This window comes from Hemiscyllium ocellatum, unplaced genomic scaffold (assembly GCF_020745735.1).
Source record: "Hemiscyllium ocellatum isolate sHemOce1 unplaced genomic scaffold, sHemOce1.pat.X.cur. scaffold_1974_pat_ctg1, whole genome shotgun sequence".
In the NCBI taxonomy this organism is placed as follows: domain Eukaryota; kingdom Metazoa; phylum Chordata; class Chondrichthyes; order Orectolobiformes; family Hemiscylliidae; genus Hemiscyllium; species Hemiscyllium ocellatum.
The window spans coordinates 39,451-47,830 of record NW_026867931.1 but is presented as its reverse complement, the minus strand read 5'-3'; the positions used below and the strand labels follow the sequence as shown (position 1 = coordinate 47,830).

The 8,380-nt window shown below is 44.8% G+C and overlaps 1 long non-coding RNA gene across 2 annotated transcripts in view; it reads right to left on the bottom strand.

Moving 5' to 3' along the window:
* Positions 1-7,869: 7,869 nt before the first annotated feature.
* Positions 7,870-8,380, bottom strand: part of LOC132810812 (uncharacterized) — a 38,970-nt gene continuing 38,459 nt past the window's right edge. For both annotated transcript variants that reach the window (XR_009643112.1, XR_009643111.1), the window contains one exon: positions 7,870-7,973. This is a non-coding gene — a long non-coding RNA (uncharacterized LOC132810812). The remainder of the gene's footprint in view (positions 7,974-8,380) is intronic.

Here is an 8,380-nt window from a genome sequence, read left to right as displayed (position 1 = left end):
CCACATTTTTGGTCTGTGGGAGGAAACCGGAGCACCCGGAGGAAACACACGCAGACACGGGGAGAATGTGCAAACTCAATCCAGGCAGTCGTCTGAGGCGGCAAATGAACCTGGGACTCTGGCGCTGTGAGGCAGCAGTGATAACCACTGTGCAACCGTGCTGCTCCCACTAAGATAGAAGGAGGTTACTCTGAATGGGAGGGTCGTTGGGTCTGGATGAGATTGCGGAGATAGGGAGGATTGTGGGGACTTTTGGAGGTTATGGAGTTATGGAGGTTTGTGGGGAAGAATTCAGCTTACATGGATAGGAAGAGTTATGGGGACTGAAGGAATTTACAGAGATAGGGAGGGCTGTGGGGACTGAAGGAGGTTATGGAGATAATAAGTTTATAGAGAAGCACAGGAAAGAAGAGCAGGTATCGGACATTTGACCACAGAGTCGGTCCCACCATTCAATATGATCATGACTGATCATGTAACCCAGTACAGTATTCCTGCTTTCACACTTACTCTGATATTATAGTGACTACTGGCATTTAGTGATACAGCGGGCTGTAGTAACTGGGATGGGGTGTGTCTTGCAGAGATAGGGAGGGTTGTGGAAGCTAGAACAGGTGACAGATACAGGGAAAGTTTTAGGAATGGGTGGACTTTACACGGATCTGGAGGAATGTAGGGATGGGACGTGGTAACAAACACAGGGAGGATTTTGGGAGGTCGATCTGAGACAGGTACAGTGAGAACGCAAGTGAGTCAAACAGTCAGGACAGGCAGGGACAAGGTAGGACTAATAAATTAAACTGCATTTATTTCAATGCAAGGGGCCGAACAGGAAAGGAAGATGAACTCAGGGCATGGTTAGGAACATGGGACTGGGATCTCATAGCAATTAAGAAGCATGGCTCAAGGATGGAAGGACTTGTAGCTTAATGTTCTAGGATACAAATGCTACAGGAAGGATAGAAAGGGAGGCAAGAGAGGAGGGGGAATGGCCTTTTGGATAAGGGATAGCATTACAGCTGTTCTGAGGGAGGATATTCCCGGAACTACATCCAGGGACGTTATTTGGGTGGAACTGAGAAATAACAAAAGGGTGATTACCATGTTCGAATTGTATTATAGATGCACAATAGTCAGAGGGAAATTGAGAAACAAACTTGTCAGGTGAACTCAGCTTTCTTTAAGAATCATAGGGTAATTATCGTAGGGGATTTTAACTTTCCAAATATCGACTGGGATTGCCATAGTGTTAAAGGTTTAGATGGAGATGCATTTCTTACGTGTGTACAAGACAATTGTCTGATTCAGTATGTGTATGTACCTTCTAGAGAAGGTGTAAAACTTGACCTACTCTTGGGAAATAAGACAGGGCAAGTGGCTGAGGTGTGAGTGGGTGATCACTTTGGGGCCAGCAACTATAATTCTATTAATTTCAAAATAGTGATGGAAAAGGATAGATAAGATCTAAAAGATAAAGTTCTAAATTGGAGAAAGGTCAATTTTGACGGTATTAAGCAAGAACTTTCGAATGCTGTTTGGAGACAGATGTTCACAGGTAAAGGGATGGCAGGAAAACGGGAAGCCTTCAGAAAAGATAACAAGAATCCAGAGAAAGTATATTCCTGTCAAGGTGAAAGGAAAGGCTGGTAGGTATAGGGAATGCTGGATGACTAAAGAAATTGAGGGTTGAGTTAAGAAAAAGGAGGAAGCATATGTCAGGTATAGAGAGGATAGATCGAGTGAATCCTTGGAAGAGTGTAAAGAAAGTAGGAGTATACTTCAAAGGGAGATTAGGAGGGCAAAACAGGGACATGAGATAGCTCTGGCAAATAGAATTATGGAGAATCCAAAGGGTTTTTTACAAATGTATTAAGGACAAAGAGTAACTAGGGAGAGAATAGTGCCCCTCAAATGTCAGCAAAGCGGCCTTTGTGTGAAGCCACAGAAAATGTGGGAGATACTAAATGAATATTTTGCCGGGTGCTAGCAGGTGGGACTACACTGGCTTAGCATATCTGACCTGCAGGACGGGACTGTGAATGTATTGCGGAACCTGGAGGATGTTATAATTTGAACTAGAGGTAATTTTTGATTGGATATTTCAGCCGATCTTACAGATGGTACAATTGCAACATTTAAGAAGCATTTGGATGGATATATGAATAGAAAGAGTTTGGAGGGATATAGGCCAGGTACTAGCAGGTGGGACTAGATTGGGTTGGAATATCCTTTCGGCATAGACGGGTTTCACTGAAGGATCTGTTTCCACGCTGTCCGCCTCTATGACTTTAAGATCGGCTGAAAGGTCCAATCAAAAATTACCTGTGGTTCAAATCATAATATCCTCCAGGTTCTACAACCCATCCTCAGTCTCATCCTGCAGGTTCTATGAATCCCGCAACCTCCTGCAGATCCCAAGTCCCTTCCTACATTTGTACAATCCTCCAGGTTCATACCTCGTATCATGGCCCAGACTCTCCAAATCCTCCTTCGTCTGCAATGATCTCCAGAAGGGCAGTGGAGGATGGTGGGGTTACAGAGACATGAAGGGACATCAGGACGGCAGGATTTTGCAGACATTAGGAATATAGGGACTTGAGGAGGTTTCACAGTTTATGAGTTTGTCGGGACTGGAGGAACTTACAAAGGTAGGGATTGTTTGAGATTGGAGGATTCTGCAGAAAACCTTTACATGGTTAAAGGCAGGATTCTTAGCAGCGTGCAGGAACAAAGGGACCTGTACCAGCCAAGTTGACAGGGTGTTAAGAAGGTATATGGGGTTTTGGCTTTCATTAGCAGGGGGATTGGGTTTTAGAGATGCGAGGTTTTGCTGCAGCTCTACAGAACCCCAGCTAGACCACACTTGGAATGTTGTGAACCGTTCTGTTCGCTTCATTTCACGAAGAATGTGGAAGCTTTAAAGACGGTGCAGAGGAGATTGAGCAGGATGCTGCCTGGACTGGAGGGCATGCCCATAGAAGGTAGGTTGTGGAAGCTGGGGCTTTTCTGATCAGAGCGAAGAAGGAAGAATGGTGACATGATAGAGGTGTACAAGGGAATGAGAGGCATAGATCGAGTGGATAACCAGAGACTATTTCCCATGGCGAAATGGCTACCACAAGGGGACATAAGTTTAAGGTAATTGGCGGAGGGTAACTCTTAGATATCAGAGGGATACGGGCCAGGTGCTGGTAGGTAGGTCGAGATTGGGTTGGGATATCCTGTCGGCATGGACGGAACTGGTATTTTATTTACACAGAGTATGGTGGGTGCGTGAAATGCACTGCTAGCCATGGTAGTAGATTCAAACACACGACAGACATCTAAGCAACTCTTGGATAGGCACATCAATGATAGTAAAATGTAAGGTATGAAGGTCCGTTTCATCTTCAGAGTAGGATAAAAGGTCAGTACAATATTGAGGGCTGAAGGGCTTGCACTGGAATGTGCAATTCCATGTTCTAAATAGCAAGGATTATGATGGGAGCGGGAGAGGATGTGATCTGAATGAAGTGACACAAATAGGAGGCGTTGCTAAGGTTGCATGAGGTAACAGAGACAGCAATGGTCTGATCTGGAGCAGATGACAAGACTGCGAGGATTGTGGGGACTGGAGGTGTTTTCACAGGAATGGAGGAGCATAGAGCCACAGGAGGTTACAGGAATGTGGACAGCTGTCGGGCCTACAGGAGTTCATGGAGGAAATTGGGGAAATCTGATGATTAAACTGCATTTATTTCAATACAAGGGGCCTGACAGCAAAGGAAGATGAACTCAAAGCACGGATTGGAACATGGGACTGGGAGATTATAGTTATTACAGAAACACAGCTGAGGGTGGGGCAGGACTGGCAGTTCATTGTTTCGAGGTAGAGATGCTACAGGAAGGGGAGGCAAGAGAGGACGCGTGGTAGTGGGTTTTGATTGCATGAATCATCTTAGCAGTACTTAGAGAGGGATCGCCCAGTGAAGCTATGTTAGTCGAACTGAGAGATAAGAATGGGCCATCACTTTGATACGATCTGACTGCTGACCCCGAATAATCCGTAGCAGACTGAGGGACAAATATGTTGGGACATCTTAAATATCAACCATAATAATAGGGCTGTTATGGTACGGTTTTGAACGTTCCAAACCTAGACTGGGACTGCCAGTGTTCAGCGTTTGCAAGGGTGAATTTGGTAATTGTGTTCCAGAAAACTCCCAATCAATATGTAAATGGCCTGAAATGAGAAAGGGGTGAAACCTGACCTCCCCTTGGGAATCAAGGTAGGGAAAGGGACTGAGATGTGAGTGGGAAAGCATTTTGCCAAAGTGACCACAGTTCTAGTAGTTTGAAAATAACTTTGGAAAACGACAGACCTGGTCCACAAGTGCAAGTTATAAAATGGGGCCTGATTAATCTTGATCGTATTAGCCAGGAACTTTCAAAATGTGATTGGGGAAGGGAATTATTTACAGGGAAAGGGAAGTTTGGCAAGAGAGAATATTTTAAAAGTGAGATAAACTGAGCGATCACCACCAGCATTTTCCTGTGTGTGTGCAGCTCAATGCTGACAGCATTCGGGAACACTGGCTGTCTATTGAGGGTCTGGTCAAGGAAAAGGGGACACATGTCAGGTATAGCCAGCTGGATCAAGGGAATCCCTGAGGATATACAGGGGCTGTAGGAATACACTTTGAGTAGAAAACAGGAATGGAGAAAGGCTCAATGAAATAGCCTCAGCAGAGAAGGAAAGGGGAATCCAAAAGTGATTGTATCAGTATATTAAGAGTGCATAAGGAACTCAGGACAAAATAGTGTCCATTAAAGATCAATGAGGCCATCGATGTGTGGAACTGCAGGATATTTGCTAAGACCCTAAGCAGTGTTTTCACTCCAGAACTTACTGTGGACAAAGACTGGGGAACTCAGGGAACAAGAGTAATACGTTAGACCACAATTGGAGTCCTCTGCAATTCCAGTCTCCCTGCTATAGGAAGGATGTTGTGAAACTTGAAACGGCTCAGAAAAAATTTACAAGACATTGCCAGGGTTGTTGCTGAATAAGCTGGGGTTACTGTCAATGGAGAATCGGAGACTGAGGGATGACCTTATAGATGTTTATATGAACATGAGCAGCATGGATAGGCTAGGCATTCAAGGCCTTTTCCAAGAAGTTGGGAAGTCCAAAACGAGAGGGCATAAGTTTAAGGTTAGAGGTGAATGGTTTACAGAGGGACTGAAGGGACAGCTTCTTTACACACATGGTGGTGTGTGTATGCAATGAGCTGAGAGAGAAAGTAATGGAGACCGATACCTTTTAAATGTTGTAATTGTATCTGGATGGGCATAAACGTATATGGGCCCAATGCTGGAAACGGGAATGGATGTATTTATATCTTCTGGTAAGCCTGGAAGAGTTTGGGACCAAAGGGTCTGTTTCTGTGCTGTATATTTCTATGACTTGAAAAGGGTGCATGTTATAGAAGAGGTGGTGCTGAAGGTTTTAAAACACAAAGCGATCACAAGTCCCAGAACCTGATTAAGTGTATCACAAGAAACTGTGGGATGCTAGGGAAGAAATTGTGGAGCTCCTAGCAAAGGTATGTGTACTACTGACAGCCATGTGTGATGGGCTGGAAGGCTGGAGGGTGGCATCATGGACAGTGAAGGAGGTTTTCTGAGATTACAAAGGGATCTTGATGAAGTGAGTGAATGGGCTGAAAAACTAGAGATGGAATTCAATCTGAATAAATGCGAGGTAATGCATTTTGTAAAACAAAGAAGGGTAGAGCTTATACAATTAATGTTCAGGCCTCGGTTAGTGTTTTAGAGCAGACGGACCACCGGGTTCAGGTACATAATTCTTGAAGCTCACATCAGAGGATGCATAACTCAGTGCTTTGCATGCCTGACTATTGCTCAGTCCATTGAGTGTAGTATTTGGGACGTCATGTTGAGATTGCACAGACATTTGCGAGGCCTGTTCTGCAATACTCTGTCCAGTACTAGTCGCCCAGTTAACATGGAGGATATTATTAAGCTGCAGGGGATTCAGAAGAGATTTACCAGGATATTGCTGGGTATGGAAGGCTTGAGTTCTGAAAAATGGCTGGATAGGCTGAGTCTTTTTTCACTTGAGCCTGGAGGTTGAGACATTATACTATAAAGGTTTATGAATAAAATGAGGAATATAGATCCATTTAATGGTAGTTGCCTTTTCCTCAGGATGGGGGAGTCTCAAGAGGAGGGGCCACATTTTAAGGTTAGAGGAGAGAGATGTTCAAAAAAAGATATGGGGCAATTTGCTACACCGAGGGTGGTTTGAGTGTGGAATGAACTTCCTGAGAAAGGGGTTGATGTGGGTACAATTACAACATTGAAAAGATATTTGGATAAACAGGTGAATAGGGAAGAGTTGCAGTGATATGGGCAAGCAACAGGCAGCTGGGATTAGTTGAGTTTTAGATGATGGTGGGTATCAGCTGAAGGGTCAGTTTCCATGCTGTATGGCTCTAGGACAAGAATAAGGTTTTATTCCTTTCTTGAAGAAAGGGTCAGGGCTGGGTCCACTGATGCACATCATCTACATAAATTGAAATATAGGAGTGATTGTGCGAAAGTTTGTTGATGATCAAATTAATGGTGTAGTGGGCAGTAAATACGGTTATCAAAGGGGATCTTGACCAACTGGGCCAGTGGACCAGGGAATGAAAGATGGAGTTTAATTCAGGTGTTGGATTTTGTTCAGACAAACCAGGGAGGACTAACACAGTTAAAGGAAGGGCTCTGGCCAGGGTTGTCGAACAGAGAGAGAGAGAGAGAACAGGGAGTGCAAGTTACATTGTTCCTCGGAAGTGACATATCAGGTGGACAGGGTGGGGAAAGCGACATTTGGCACATTTGCCGTCATTGGCCAGCACTTTGTTACATACGTTGGAGATATTTGTAACATTGTCCTAAATATTTCCCTTGGGCAGAGGAGGCCATGGGGTGACCCTAAGAATGGTGAATAACCAAGAGTAGGTAAGACCAAAATTCGAGGGTATAAACGGGAAGTGAGAGAGCAAGGATTTAAAGAGGGAGCTGAGGGGGAACATTATCCACAGAGGATGGTGCATAGACGGAAGAGGCTGCCTCAGACACATGAGAGAAACAAGAACAATTACAGCATGGAACAGACATTTGGGCGGTACATGGAGAGGAGAAGGTTTGAAGAGATAAGGGCCAAATGCAGGCAAATGAGATTCGTTCAATTTAGGTAACATGGGCAGCATTGAGGAGTTGGACCACAGGTTCTGTTTCCATGCTGTATCACTCTGTATCCAGTTAAAGAGGATTAGTGTACCAAAATAAGGCATGTTGTAGACACTGAAGCAAGTTACAGCGATAGGGATATTAGTATGGAATGCAGTACATTTCAAATATGTGGAGGGACGATCGGGAATGGAGGAGGTTACAGGGACAGGGACTATTGTAGGAGTGAAAAATGACTGAAGACACTGGTGCACAAGCCATGCCACAGATATAGTGTGGCAGAGTAGTGAGTCTTAGTACGGTGTTGGAGGGAGAACACAGAACAGAAAGATCCCAGGCAGTATTCACAACATCTCGTCGGAGGCCTACTCTCCCCTCTGTTGTCCTGATGCTCACTAAGACATCGCAGGCCTGGATTGATAACTCTGAACTCCTGATGCTGTCTCAGTGCAATTTAAGTTAAAGTAGATGTGGTGATTGAGCATGGGGTGTGTCTATACTGTGCTCCCCACTCAGCACTGTATCTATATCATGTATTGTTAGCCAATGTTTGCAGCCCTCCCAGTGCTCCCTGCTCTGTGCACTGTGAGTGATCTTACCTCACTGCAGGATTTATTGAAGGCTCCAGATCTCCCTGCCCTTTGTCTCTCTGGCTGACCGACCATCTTCAATGAGGTGATGGATGAGACACACAGCAGTTGGGAAGTCTATTGAGTCAGGAACTTCCTGAGTACCTACAGGAGACAGAGAAATAGACAGAATGGAAAATTAGACTGATTCAGTGAGGGTTACACAAGGAGAATGGAAATGAACCCCACAGATATCTGGAAAATCCCAAGCTCCATCCCTGGCCTGTGCTGTTGCGTCTCTCTGGAGTGGAGAATTCTGTTAGCTCAGGATCTGGAGTAGCTGCAAGAGTGAGAGACACTGACAGAGGCAGCAATTAGACCCACACAGTGAGGGATACCACATGGAGAGAGACTAAGTGATATCACCGGAGTGCTGGAAGACTTCAGGATCACACAATCATGTTGGAAGAATGGGTTTAGCTTCATGTATCAGTGCTCAGGGATGAGCAATCAGTGAGCAGGTGAAGCGATGGCCTAGTAACATTATTGTTAGCGCATTTGTCCAAAACCTC